This window comes from Pseudorca crassidens, chromosome 16, assembly GCF_039906515.1.
Source record: "Pseudorca crassidens isolate mPseCra1 chromosome 16, mPseCra1.hap1, whole genome shotgun sequence".
NCBI classification, from domain to species: Eukaryota; Metazoa; Chordata; class Mammalia; order Artiodactyla; family Delphinidae; genus Pseudorca; species Pseudorca crassidens.
Window position 1 is genome coordinate 29223393 of NC_090311.1, and position 15296 is coordinate 29238688.

Below are 15296 nucleotides of genomic sequence, written 5' to 3' on the forward strand. Positions count from 1 at the left end.
TTCTGACTTTTAAACACCATAAATTAGACTTGCCTAGTTTTGAACTCTATATATATGGAAACAGGGCATATCAGTGTAAATACTCTTTTATGTTTGGCTTCTTTCACTCACAATTATTTTTGTGAGATTCATGTTCCATATAGCTATAGTTCGTTCATTGTCATTGCTCTATAGTATTCTATTATTTGAATATACCAAATTTATTTAATCTGTATATTGTTAATGAACATTTGGGTTTTTCCAGTTTGGGGCTGTTAAAAATAACACTTCTGTATAAGAATGTCTAGAGACATTTTCACTCCTAAGCATGTCTAGAGACATGCTTAGGAGTGAAAATGGTAGGTCATAGAATAAATATTGCACAACAGTTTCCCAAAATGATTATCCAATTTATATATCCATTGGCTGTTCCAGTTTTTCTACATTCTCACCAACACTTGGTATTAACAGTCTTTTTCATTTAGCCATTCTGATGGGTACATAGGGTTATCTCATTGCATTTTCCTGGTGACTAAAGAAGTTAAGCACCTTTTCAAATATTTAATAACCATTGGTTATCTTCCTTTCTGAAGTGCCTTTTCAAGTACACCCAGTTTCTATTACCTGTCTTTTTCTTATTGAAGAGGTGTTCTGTCTTTATATATTCTGAATACACTCCCTTTGTGGATTATATTTATTACAAATATCTTTACACACTCTGTTCACTTTTCTGTTCACTGGCTTAGTGGTGTCTTTTGATGAAAAAAAGTTTTAAATTTTATTGTAGTTCAATTTATCAATCTTTTCTTTTCCTGGTAGTGCTTTTCTGTTCAAGAAATCATTGCCTATCCCATGTAATTAATAGTATTCTCCTGTTTTATTTTTGAGAAACTTTACTGTTTTACCCTTTACACTTAGAGCTACAACATCCATTGAATTGATTATTTTGTATATGATGTGGGAATAGGGGACTACATTAAAACTTTTTCTGTTTGCATAGCCAGTTGACCAAGCACCGTTTTGAAAAGATCATCTGTTCCCTGCTTGTCTTCAGAGTAGCCTTTATCATAAAGCAAGTGTCCAGATATGCTTCTTGATTCTCTGTTCTGTTCCATTGGCCTATTTGCCTATCCTTATGCCAATATCACATATTCCTAGTTACTATAGATTATAAGTCATGATATCTGGTAGAATAAATTCTCCAACTTTGTTCTTCTTCATAGTTGCCTTGGCCTTCACAATACTATATGAATTTTAGCGTTTGCTAATCAGTTTCTGCAAAAAGCTTGCTCATGATTTGATTGCAAATGCATTCAATCTGTAAATCAGTTAGGGAGAATTAACACTGAATTTTTCAGCCCACAAACATGATGTATCCATTCATTTATTTATCTGTTATTTTCAGCAGTTTTTCATGGTTTTCTGTGTAGATTTCTTATACACGTTTAAGTTTATTCACATTTATTCAAAGCAATCTGGTTTCATATGCATTAGGCTATTGGAAATAGTCTCATGTTTGTTTGAATTTCATTTTCTCATTATTGACAGAATGTAGAAATACAATTGATTTTTTATATGTTGACAAATATCGTTACCCTGCTTAATTTACGTATTCATTCTAAAATTTTATCTGCAGATTTTTTTGGTTTTTCATGTACACAATCATGTCATCTATGAATAATGACAGTTTTGTTACTTCCTTTCCATTTCTTATACATTTATTTTTAATTCTTGGCTTATTAGATGATTAGGACCTCCAGTACAATGATGATAAGAAATGGTCCTAATGGGCATACTTATTTCATTACCAGTGTTGGGGAGAAACCTTTCACTTTTCTATCATTAGTATGAGGTTTGTTGAAGATGTTTGTAGATACTCTATCATATTAAGGATATTTCTTTCTCTAATTTGTTCAAAATTTTTATTGTAACTGAGTGTGGAATTTTATCTAATGCTTTTGCTGTGTCTATTGAGATCTTCACATAATTATTCTCTTATATGGTGAATCACATTGATTTTTGAATATTAAACTAACTTTACATTACTGGGATAAACTCAGTTTGATTTTTATGTACTATCCTTTTAAAATATTGCTAGATTTTGTTGGCTAAGATTTTATTTAGGATTTTTACATTTATATTCATGGGAATGCCTGACCTGTATTTCTTTTTGTTTCTTGTAATGTCTTTGTTAGGTTTTTGAATCAAGGTATGCTGGATTTAAGAATATCAAGGTTATGCTTTATCAAATAAAATGGATTGGGAAGTGCTCCCTCTTTATTTTAATTTTCTGAAAGACTTTGTGTAAGGCTTATTTCTTCCTTAAATTAATGGGAGAATTTACCAGTGAAGCCATTTAGCTATAGAGATTTTTTGTGGGAATATTTAAGATTAAAGATTAAAAATTTTGATAAATATTAGTCTACTCGTAATTCTATTTCTTTTTTTCTTTTTTAAATTGAGGTATGATTGACATATAAGACTGTATTACTTTCAGCTATACAACATAATGATTTGATATTTGTATACATTGTGAAATGATAATCACGATAAGTCTAGCTAGCATTTGTCACCTTACATAGTTACAAAATTTTTTTTCTTGTAATGAGAACTTTTAGTACTCTCTTAGCAACTTTCAAATATGCAGTACAGTATTATTAACCATAGTCACCATGCTGTACATTACATTCTCATGATACATATTTTAGAACTGAAAATTTGTACATTTTGACCCCCTTCACTAATTTCTCTCATCCCCCACATTCCACCTCTGGCAGCCACCAATCTGTTCTCTGTATCTATGAGCTTATTTTTTGTTTATTTGTTTTGTCTTTATCACATATAAGTGAGATTATATGGTATTTGTCTGATATTTCACTTAGCATAATGCCCTTGAGGCCCATCCATGTTGTCACAAATGGCAAGATTTCATCATTTTTATGGATGAATAATATTCTATTTTATATAGAATATATACATACACACAGATATATGTATATATATGTATATTAATATATACACACCACATCTTCTTTATCTATTCATCCATTGATGAATAATTAGGTCATTTTCCATATATTGGCTATTGTAAATAAGGCTACACTGAACATGGGGTGCATAAACCTTTTTGAGTTAGGGTTTTTGTTTTCTTCAGATAAACACCCAGAAGTGGAATTGCTGATAGTTCTATTTTTAATTTTTTGAGAAACTCCATACTGTTTTCCATAGTGGCTGCACCAATTTACATTCCCACCAATAGTGCACAAGGGTTCCTTTTCTCCACATCATCACCCACACTTGTTATTTCTTGTCTTTTTGATAATAGCCATTCTAACAGGTGTGAGGTGATATCTCATTGTGGTTTGATTTGCATTTCCCTTGGTGATTAGTGATGTTGAGCATCTTTTCATGTACCTGTTGGCCATCTGTATGTCTTCTTTGGAAAATGTCTATTTAGATCTTCTGCTTGTTTTTTAATCGGATTGTTCATTTTTTTTGCTATTGAGTTGTATGAGTTCTTTATATATTTTGGAATTACCTCCTTTATCGGATATATGATTTGCAAATATTTTCTCCCATTTGGTAGTTGTCTTTTCATTCTGTTGATGAAAACCACCTGTTGGTGGTTTCCTTTGCTGTGCAGAATCTTTTTACTTTGATGTGGTCCTATTGGTTTATTTTTGCTTTTGTTGCTTCTACTTTTGGTGTCAGATTCAGAAAATCATCACCAAGACCTATGTCAAGGAGGTGTCAAGACCTATGTCAACCTGTGTTTTCTTCTAGTTTTATAGTTTCAGGTCTTTTGTTCAAGTCTTTGTCCCAACACCATTTATTGAAGAAACTTCTTTTTCTCCATTGTATATTCTTGGCTTCTTTGTCATATATTAATTGACCATATATGTGTGGATTTATTTCTAGGCTCTCTATTCTGTTCCATTGATTCTATTTATTTTTACGTTAATTCTGGTAAATTGATTTTTATTGGAATTTGTCCATTTCATCTATAGTTTCAAATCCATTGGGAGAAGTTGACAATCATTCTATCCTTATATGTTACTAATGTATGCAGTATCCAGAGTGATGGGCCAGTTTAAATTCCATATTGTTATTTGTCTGTTCTCTCTTTTTTATTGTTCCAGAGCTGCCGAGATTTCATCAATGTTCTTAATGTTCTCAAAGAACTAACTTTTGGCCTTGTTGATTTTTTTCTTTTTTTTTTTTCTGCTTTATATTCATTGATTTCTGCTTTTATATTTTTCTCCTTCATTGTACTACTTGGGTCTAATTTACTATTCTTTTTATAACTTCTTAAGATGGAAGCTTATCTAATTTCTTTTAGACTGTCTTTTCTAATACCTAAGTGTATTTAAGACTAAAAACTTTCCAGTCCTTCTGTATACTGCTTTAGCTACATCCCTTGAGGCTTTTTTATATTTTATTTTTATTATCTCTTAGTTCAAAATATTTTCTGACTTCTCTTTTGACCTATTTCTTGACTCGTGGGTTATTTAGAAGAATGTTGCTTAATTTCTAGTTATCTTTTAAGGTATTATTTTATTTTACAGGACACATTCTTAAAATCCTTTGGAATTTATTAAGAGTTACCTTGTGACCTAACATATGTTTTATTTTGGTAAATGTTCATTGAAAAGCATGTGTTTTTCTGTTTGGGGTTCTATAAATATTTAATATGTAAAGTCTGTTGATTGTGCTCTTTAAATATATATCCTTGTTGATAGTTTTTACCTGCTTCTGAAGGTTACTATTAGAGATATATTAAAATCTCCCACTGTGATTGTGGACTTGATTATGTATGCTGTTAAGTCTGTTAACTTTTGCTTTATACATTGAGGCTGTTTTTATAGTCATGAAAATTTAGAACTATTATATTTCTTGGTGGATTTCCCCTTAATCATTATTTCTCTTGGCCTGTAGTAATCCATCTGTATTAGTTTCTATTGCTGCTGTAACAAATTACCACAAATTTAATGTCTTTAAACAACATAAATTTATTATCTTGCAGTTCTGGAGATTTGAAGTCTAAAATAGATGCCTCCAGGCTGTGTTATTTCTAGAGGCTCCAGGGGGAATCTGTTTCCCTGCCCTCTCCAGGTTCCAGAGTCTGCCTATATCCTTTGCCTTGTGGTTCACTTCTATCTTCAAAGCCAGCAACATAGCATATTCAAATCTCTTTCTGTCACTCTTGCTACTGTCACACTGGCTACTGTTTGACTGCTATTGCATCCCTTTTACAAGGAGTCCTGTGATTAAATCTGGACAATCCAGGATAGCTTCCCATGTCAGGATCCACAACTTGATCATGTCTTCAGAATCCCTTTTGCCATACAAACTAACATTCATGGGTTCTTGGGATTGGATGTGGACATCTTGGCAGGAGGAGCCATTATTCATCCTACCACATCATTTTTAAGTTTTCATTTTCTGACAGAAATACATAGGTACATATAACTTTCGTTTCTTAGTTCCTTTTTTTTGGAAATATAATTGATATGCAATATAATGTTAGTTTCAGGTGTACTACATAGTGATTTGATATTTGCATACATTATGAAATGATCACCATAATAAGTCTAGTAACCATCTGTTCCCATACAAAATTATTACAATATTATTAACCATATTCCTTATGCTGTATATTACATCTCTATGACTTATTTATTATATAACTGGAGGCTTTTATCTCTTAATCCCCTTCACCTATTTTGCCCCCTTTTCTTTCTTTTAGTTAGCATTTTCAAGGTATACCTTTTTCACCTATCACTTTTATCCTTTCCCTGTCCTTATATTTAAAGCTTGTCTCTTTTTAATTATATATAGTGGGTTTTGTTTTTCATTTCAGCTGACAGTGCTTGTCTTTTAATTGGAGTTCTTAATCCATTTCCTTTATATGTTGTTATTTATATATTTGGGTTTACATCTGTACCTTATTGTTTATTTTCTAGTCATCTTGTCTCTTCTATGTTCCTTTTCTTCCTTAAATTTTAAAATTCACAACTTTTATTATTTAATTTCCCCCCTGCTGGCTAGTTTTATAAACATTATTTTACAACTCTTTAGTAATTATCTCTGTAATTGTAGCATGCATTCTTGACTTATGATATAAATTAGTACTTTCATAATTTACTGGGCAATACAAGGACTGCAAAATACTTTATATGCATTCAAATAGTTCATCTTTTGTGCTGTTGTTGTCATGTGCTTTACTACTTCGTGTGTTTTGCGCCCCACACTCCCAGAAGGGAGTAAGCATAAGTTGGAATGCACTGGGCACCTTTATATCTGTCAATAACCACTTTTCACCATGAAAAAAATCCTTTAGAGTGTAATGGCTGTTGCTTACCTTCTGCCTTTCAAATCTTCCGTTAATTCCTCTTTGGCCAACTCTAACCCAGAACTCTATGGAGGAGGATACTTGGGAAAATGTTTCCAACTTAGCCAAGTTAGCACAAAACAAGCATCACACTCAGATTGTCATTTTCCTCCAGAAACTATTTACTTTTGTTGCTGCCAGGCAGAGTAGGAGCCAATTACCTTAATTCATTTTGGGACTGAGCTGACTTGAAACTTGTTTCAATCTTTGTGAGGACTTCTATTTCTTGTTAATTCTTACAACTAGGGTGCGTCCTTTCAGGGTCCCAACAGAAAGCTCCGGATAAGTGTTACATCCCAGTACGGTGAGACTGTGCTCAGGGTCTCAGCCGTTTAGCTGCTGCTTTCTCCTTGACTCTGCAACTTCTTATCTCTGCACTCATGTGAATCAGCAAATGCTTTGAGAGCAAGGCCATGAAAGAATGTTCAGCTAGCCTCAATAAGATACTCTTCTTTTATAGATCTACCTCTCAGGTCCTGACTTTTCTTGATAACTCTCCAATGCCTTCAAACTGATTTTTTATATCCAGTTTTTCTAGCAACAGGAAGGATAGTCAGATACAGCATGACTCTTCATAATCAAGAATGGAAGTCTTGGGCACTTCACCGACGCTCTCGCGCAGCCCCTTGCCTGTGAGGGCCGAGCAGGCCTGGGTCAGGCTGTCGCGCCCTCCCGATCTTGGAGGTGCAGTCCCTGGACGCAGTTTGGATGTCGCGGATCCCGAGGCAAGTCTCAACGTCCTGCTTGCTGGCCAGCACCAGGATGGGGACGCCGCCCAGCGCCTCGCTCGTGACCATCTTCTCCAACGCTTGTACTCAGACAGTCTCTCCTCCGTGGAGCCCATGACACAGAGAACGCCGTGGCCCTCTGCTTGGTCCTTGTACCACAAAGACTGCAGCTCTTCCTGCCCCCTGCTAAGCCGCACAGCAGGAGGCGAGGCTTTCCAACGTCCCCAGTGCCGATGTTTAGACCCACGGTGGTGGTGATTTTGGACAGACTCCTCCCCTTGGAGTTCTTATGAAACCGGGTTTTTGACCGCTCCAGGACAGTAGTCCTCACGGCATTGTCCAGACCCAGGATCAGGATGCAGTACTGGTCCTTCAGAAGCATGTCCTTGTACAGGTCTGACATCCTGCACCCACCCCTGGCCACCGGAGCCACCGCGTGCCTGACGCACAGACCCTGCGCCTGACGGCACGTGAGCCGTCCCAAGCACAGTTCTGAGTACACGGTTCTATTTATGAAATGTTTGGAAATGAATGCTGTTTGTCAACAGGAGAAGTGATTAAAATTACTGGCCTCAAAATTAAGAAGATCATAGCTGAAATTTGTGAGCACATTGAAGGTTGTGAGGCTCCACAACCATTTGAACTGCCTATGAATTTTCCAGGTCTTTTTAAGATTGTGGCTGATAAAACTCCATACCTCACTATGGAAGAAATTACAAGAGCCATCCGTATTGGACCAAGTAGACTGGGGCATCCTTGCTTCTATCATCAGAAGGGTATAAAACTAGAGAATCTCATCATAAAGCAAGGTGAGCAAATCATGCTCAGCTCAGTCGAAGAGATCAATGGAGAAATAATGGTGAACTGTGGTGTGCTAAGGAATCATCAAAATCACTCATTTACTTTGCCTTTGTCACAAGAAGGAGAGTTCTATGAATGTGATGATGAACATATTTATACCCTAAAGGAAATTGTCCAATGGAAGATCCCCAAGAACAGAACACGAACTGTGAAACTTACAGACTTTTCAAATAAGTGGGACTTAACAAATCCATTCCCTAAAGGTTTTTATGGTGCTGTGATTCTCAAGCCTGTTTATGAAATTCAAGGTGTGATGAAATTTAGAAAGGATATAGTCCGTATCCTCCCCAGTCTAGATGTTGAAGTCAAAGACATTACAGACAGTTATGATTCCAACTGGTTTCTTCAGCTGTTATCTACACAAGATCTTTTTGAAATGACCAGTAAAGAGTTCCCCGTAGTGGCTGAAGTCATAGAAGCGCCCCAAGGAAACCAGCTACCCAGAAACGTTTTACAACCTGGGAAAACCATTGTGATCCACAAAAAGTGCCAGGCATCAAGGATCTTAGCTTCAGAAATTAGAAGCAATTTTCCTAAAAGACACTTCTTGATCCCCCCTAGCTATAAAGGCAAATTCAAGCGGCGACCTCGGGAGTTCCCAACCCCCTATGACCTTGGGATAGCAAAGAGTGAAAAGGAGCCTCTCCACGTGGTGGCCACCAAAGCCTTTCATTCCCCCCATGACGAGCTGTCATCTGTATCTGCCGGGGACCAGTTTCTAGTGCAACACTCACAGACGACGGAAGTCCTCTGTGAAGGGATCAAAAAAGTGGTGAACGTTCTGGCTTGTGAAAAAATCCTCAAAAAATCCTATGAGGCAGCACTGCTCCCTTTGTACATGGAAGGAGATTTTGTAGAAGTGATTCATGATAAGAAGCAGTACCAGATTTCTGAGCTCTGTGCACAGTTCCACTTGCCCTTCAATGTGAAGGTTTCTGTGAGAGATCTTTTCACTGAAGAAGACATTTTGGCCGCTACACCAGGATTACGGCTGGAGGAAGCTATCACAGACTCTTATCTACTCATAAGTGACTTTGCCAACCCCAAGGAGTGCTGGGAAATTCCTGCTGGCCGCGTGAATATGACTGTTCAGTTAGTTAATAATTTGTCTGGGGATCCAGGATCATTTCTAGTCAAGACTCTGGTTGAAGAGATCCCTGAAGAACAGTATTATATGATGCGGAGATATGAAAACTCTTTCTCGTACCCCCCACCTCGCCCTCCCAAACATCCCTCCGTGGAGGAAACAAAGTTAAGCCTGCTCAACTTAGCAGAAGAAAAGACAGTGGGTCTGCCCAAGTCTCCCAAGAGTCTCCATGTAGACAGATCCAAGAAACTGCACTCAAGTCAAGCTGGCCTGGATTCCAAAGTACCAGTTGGTTGTCAAAATGATTTGGCTGATCTGGAGAAAGAGAAGAGAAAGACTGGGAAAACTGCAGTAGCAGGCACCAGTGCAACCACAGAAATTTTCAAAAATGAAAAACGTCAAAAATAATGAGATGTGACTGAAGCCACTTGGGCAGTGAACATAAATGTTCACAATGGAAAAGCAAGCCTAGCCTTCTAGCTGAAAAAACAGCTATTCCCCAGTGAACCCCAGAAGAAACTTGACTGGCCACTGCAAAGGAGAAAACAACCTTAAAAGTTTTAACAGTGGAAATGAACCCTGATTTCCAATACCCTAAGGATTATTTAGGGATTTGATGTGGTAATATATTGTTATTTATGATTTCTAAAATTTTCTGAGATGGTTTAACTTTTATTTATTTTGCTTGTTTGCGCCCATAAGAACAAAAACTTTTAAAAGTTTATGTCCCCATATTTGATTATTGAAGTCCACTGAGAATCCTTTCTCAACAACCTTGGCAAACTCATAGAACTCATTGGCCAGTTTGTTATTTTTCAAAGAATAATGAAAGCCTAGTATTTTTATTTGGTATATGAGAACAATTAAATCTGTGCTTTTAGTAGGTACAGTTCTTTGATTAGAAAATCTAGAGAATGTATGTCTTAGTTTGGTCGTAAATCATCCAGAGCTTTCTAGTGGAAATTATATATAACATTTCTAACAATGTAATTCCTTTTATGTACTGTGCTTCCAGCTCTCTTGAATTTGAAAGGTGTAATAAACTTCATGTTCATCTATGGAAAAAAAAAAAAAAAAAAAAAGAATGGAAGTCTTGGAGTTATAAATTTATTGGCCCCAAGGGTATAATGTAATAACAAGTTATATTGGGTGATAAACAGGAAGAGGCAGAGATAGCATTAAGAAACAATAAATAATGGTTATTTTACTGGCTGACTTCCCTGTTGCTAAAGATAATTGTTTACAATAGTGAGATAAATAAATCTCTGCTGCTTCTCACTATGGAGCATCATAATACATAGAGTTGCCCAAATGAAAAGCAGGTCATAAGTTGCAGTTTAGTATGTCTGCCCTTAATGTGCTCCTTAACTGGTTGTTTTCTCTGTCCCTGGTATTTTAATAAGCATGGCCTTTCCCTTTGGTCTGGTCGTTTTTAGATAGATTATTAGTCTAGTCCAAGTCATGGCCTCCAAATTTGGTAAAAACCCATAAGGTCATTTTTACTTGACATAGCATAGAGAAATAAACAGACAATTAAGTTTATATGGATTGGATCTATATAATCTACAAAAATACTGGCAGGACTAATGAGTGAATTTAGCCGTATTGTAGGCTATATGGTCAGTATACAAAAATCAATTATAGTTTTACATACTAGCCACAGACAACTGGAAAATAAAATTTAAAAAATACCATTTTCAATAGCATCAAAAGAAAATATACATAGTAACAAATTTGATAAATTAGATCTGTGAAAATTTACATAAAACATTTTCATTAACTTGTACGAGCTTTTTGGGTTAAACAAATCCAAACCCTGCCTCTAAACAATTACTAGCAGGGTAATATTAGACAGGTGTTTAACCTCTCTAGACTTCAGTTTTCCTTTTGTGAAATTAGGATAGTAAAAATTACCTCAGGGGGTTGAAATGAGTCAACATATATGGCACATAGCAGGTGCTTAGTAAAAGTTAGTGATTTCTCTCTTCTCTGCATAATAATGTAGGGACCATGCTCTACTCCTGATTTTAAAATGTTTTATCTCAAATATGGCCAAATTGGCTATCTTAACTTTTTCAGATACTTGTTAATTTATTAAAACAAAAACACATGGAAAGAAAGAATACCATTAGAAAATATAATGAACATGACCATTTGTATATCAATTAGTTCACAAAACAAAGGCCAGGGAATTGTCATATGGAAAATACTGCCTTATAAATACTGATAGTGACAAAGAAGGTTATTTATGGAGAAATGATAGTAATTTGGAACCCGTAAGATAAAGCATTTTCTATTTTAATAGCAATATCTAATAAAATGGACTTAATTATCTTAGGAGTATCTATTACTCCTTTAGAGAAATAATAGTTTTTTTTATAAACTTTAACTCTGTCAGGCCCCAAAGCATATTATTATAGCATTATGTCCCAAATTACCTGAAATATTTTTAGTTAGCAGTTGATTTCTAGGAAAGCTGATTGTGAATTGCAGCATGAAGACAGGACCCGATATAAGATAGCTTGCAGTAGGTCATTGCATCCAATAGATCATCTGGCTTCCTTTAGACTGGTGACTATATGAGAACCTCAAAACACAGTAGCTATAGTTATATATTTTATTTACCTATGTATATTTATGTAATTTCTATAAATATATAAATAATTAAATCTTATAAATAATTAAATCAGTAAATAATCCTCTTTATATAATTTGTTTCATTATATACTATATATAATTATATAAATATATGTTTTATATGTTACAAATTATTTAAATAAAACTATTTTTATACTTGATACATATAAACATTTTATAATTAATAATATATAATAATATGTATATGATATATAATGTATATGATAAATATTTTCTCTATATATAAACATACATAATATATTTATGTAATTATGTAATATATAGGTTCTAGATAATATATAAGTAATATATTTATGTAAAATACATATGTGATACATTTATATAAAATACATTGTGATGAATTTATATATAAATATATATGTGTGTATATATATATATATATATATAAAATTTACCTCTCAACAATCCTGCAAAGCATTTTTCAGTTGATACAAATGAGGCTTAGAGAAATAAGGAAATTAACCTAGGTTATAAGATGCTCAGCAGTGGAGTTGGGACCTAGTCCCATGCTGATTGATTCTAGAATCTGTGTCTTTAAACATTATATTTTACTCTTGCTTAGCATTCCTTTAATTTATCTGGTTCTATTAGACTCTTGCAGTGGCAGAGCCACTTTTATACCTAGATGAAGAAGGAAGTGAACTTTAGGATTCTAAGATCAACAGTTCCCCTTCTTCAACTTCACAATGCTTTGGAGCTAATGAATTGAAGCTTCTTGTTAAGGTGACCATATTTAAGCTAATGACTGGGACACTGCCTAAAAAAGAGACATCCTGCTTTTACCTAGGGGATGATATAATTTAGAGACCAAAAATGCTGGAATTTCTGGGCCTTTTCATGACTAGTAGGAAGAGAATATTTAAAGTTCTGTTCATGAGTTTGATCCAGGTTTGTGCTTTGGTGGCTCAGGTCTCATACTGAGTGACATTATTATTTGTTTGTCTCTTGATAGGAATGATAGATCAGAAAGCAATTTTCCTTGGAGGAAGAAACCCCAAGTTTTCATTGGGGTAACAGAAATACCCTTGAGGTAAGGGGAAGTAAACAGAATTGGGAGGCTGGAGAAAACCAGGACTGACCACCAATTCTTTAATGTTCTGGGATCTCTTTATCATGTGTTTGGCCCCATCTAGCCCATAGAGAATATTTGCCTGAGAATGCATGTGAGCTGTGGTCCATGTTCTGATGCCACTGAGTCCCAAACACCCCTGAAAATAAGAATCACCGGAAGTGGCACAAATTCTTGGGGTTACCCACACAAACCTACTGAAGTAGAATTTTCAGGGGAGAAGTTTATTAATTTATATATGTAATAAGCATTCAAAGAAAAATGAATATATACCATACAGGACATATATACCATACAAGACATATATACCATACAGGACAAACCCAAGGAGGAACACACTGGGACACATAGTAATCAAACTGACAAAAACTAAAGACAAAGAAAAAATATTAAAAGCAACAAGGGAAAAGCAACAAATAACATACAAGGCAACTCCCGTAAGGTTAACAGCTGATTTCTCAGCAGAAACTCTGCAGGCCAGAAGGGAGTGGCACGATATACTTAAAGTGATGAAAGGAAAGAATCTACAACCAAGAATACTCTACTCAGCAAGGCTCTCATTCACATTTCACAGAGAAATCAAAAGCTTAACAGACAAACAAAAGTTAAGAGAATTCAGCACCACCAGAGCAGCTTGGCAACAAATGCTTAAGGAACTTCTCTAGGCAGGAAAGAAAAGGCCGTAACCAGAAACAAGAATGGATTAAAGACCTTAATGTAATGCCAGACACTATCAAACTCTTAGAGGAAAACATAGGCAGAACACTCTATGAAATAAATCACAGCAAGATCCTTTCTGACCCACCTCCTAGAGAAATGGAAATAAAAACAAAAATAAACAAATGGGACCTAATGAAACTTAAAAGCTTTTGCACAGCAAAGGAAACCATAAACAAGACAAAAAGACAACCCTCAGAATGGGAGAAAATATTTGCAAACAAAGCGACTGACAAAGGATTAATCTCCAAAATTTACAAGCAGCTCATGCAGCTCAATATCAAAAAAACAAACAACCCAATCCAAAAATGGGCAGAAGACCCAAATAGACATTTCTCCAAAGAAGATATACAGATGGCCAACAAACACATGAAAGAATGCTCAACATCATTAATCATTAGAGAAATGCAAATCAAAACTACAATGAGATATCATCTCACACCGGTCAGAATGGCCATCATCAAAAAATCTAGAAACAATAAATGCTGGAGAGGGTGTGGAGAAAATGGAACACTCTTGTACTGTTGGTGGGAATGTAAATTGATACAGCCACTATGGAGAACAGTATGGAGGTTCCTTAAAAAACTAAAAATAGAACTACCATATGACCCAGCAATCCCACTACTGGGCATATAACCTGAGAAAACCATAATTCAAAGAGTCATGTACCAAAATGTTCACTGCAGCTCTATTTACAATAGCCAGGACATGGAAGCAACCTAAGTGTCCATCGACAGTTGAATGGATAAAGAAGATGTGGCACATGTATACATGGAATGTTACTCAGCCATAAAAAGAAACGAAATTGAGTTATTTGTAGTAAGATGGATGGACCTAGAGTCTGTCATACAGAGTGAAGTAAGTCAGAAAGAGAAAGACAAATACCGTATGCTAACACATATATATGGAATCTAAGAAAAAAAAAAAGTCATGAAGAACCTAGGGGCAAGACAGGAATAAAGACACAGACCTACTAGAGAATGGACTTGAAAATATGGGGAGGGGGAAGGGTGAGCTGGGACAAAGTGAGAGAGTGGCATGGACATATATACACTACCAAACATAAAATAGATAGCTAGTGGGAAGCAGCCACATAGCACAGGGAGATCTGCTCGGTGCTTTGTGACCACCTAGAGGGGTGGGATAGGGAGGGTGGGAGGGAGGGAGACACAAGAGGGAAGAGATATGGGAACATATGTATATGTATAACTGATTCACTTTGTTATAAAGCAGAAACTAACACACCATTGTAAAGCAATTATACTCCAATAGAGATGTTAAACAAAAAAAGAAATTTAAAAATCAGAAAGCTCACTGGTAAAGGCAAACATACAGTAAAGGTAGGAAATTATCTGCACACTAATATGGTATAAAACCAGCAATTGTGAGAAGAGGAGAGCATAAATGCAGGGTGTTGGAAATGCATTTGAAATTAAAAGAAAAACAACTTAAAACAATCGTGTTTACATGTAGATTGCTGTATCAAAACCTCATGGTAACCACAAACCAAAAATATAAAATGGATATACACACAAAAAAGAAAAAGGAGTCCAAACACAACACTGAAGTTAGTCATTGAATCACAAGAGAAGAGAACAAAAGAGGAAGGGAAGCAAAAACACCTTCAAAAACAAAGCCAAAACAATTAACAAACTGGCAATAAGAACATACATATTGATAATTACCTTAAACATAAATGGATTAAATTCTCCAACCAAAAGACATAGACTGGCTGAATGGAAACAAAAACAAGACCTGTATATATGCTGTCTATAAGAGACCCACTTCAGATCTAGGGACACATAC

The 15296-nt window shown here is 35.4% G+C and overlaps 1 protein-coding gene and 2 pseudogenes across 2 annotated transcripts in view; 2 read left to right on the forward strand and 1 right to left on the reverse strand.

Moving 5' to 3' along the window:
* Positions 1-15296, forward strand: part of HPSE2 (heparanase 2 (inactive)) — a 581960-nt gene that overhangs the window by 276981 nt on the left and 289683 nt on the right. The gene's annotated exons all lie outside the window — the stretch shown is intronic.
* LOC137209470 (ADP-ribosylation factor-related protein 1 pseudogene) lies at positions 6924-15163 on the reverse strand (annotated as a pseudogene).
* On the forward strand, positions 7787-9601 carry LOC137208908 (protein THEMIS pseudogene; annotated as a pseudogene).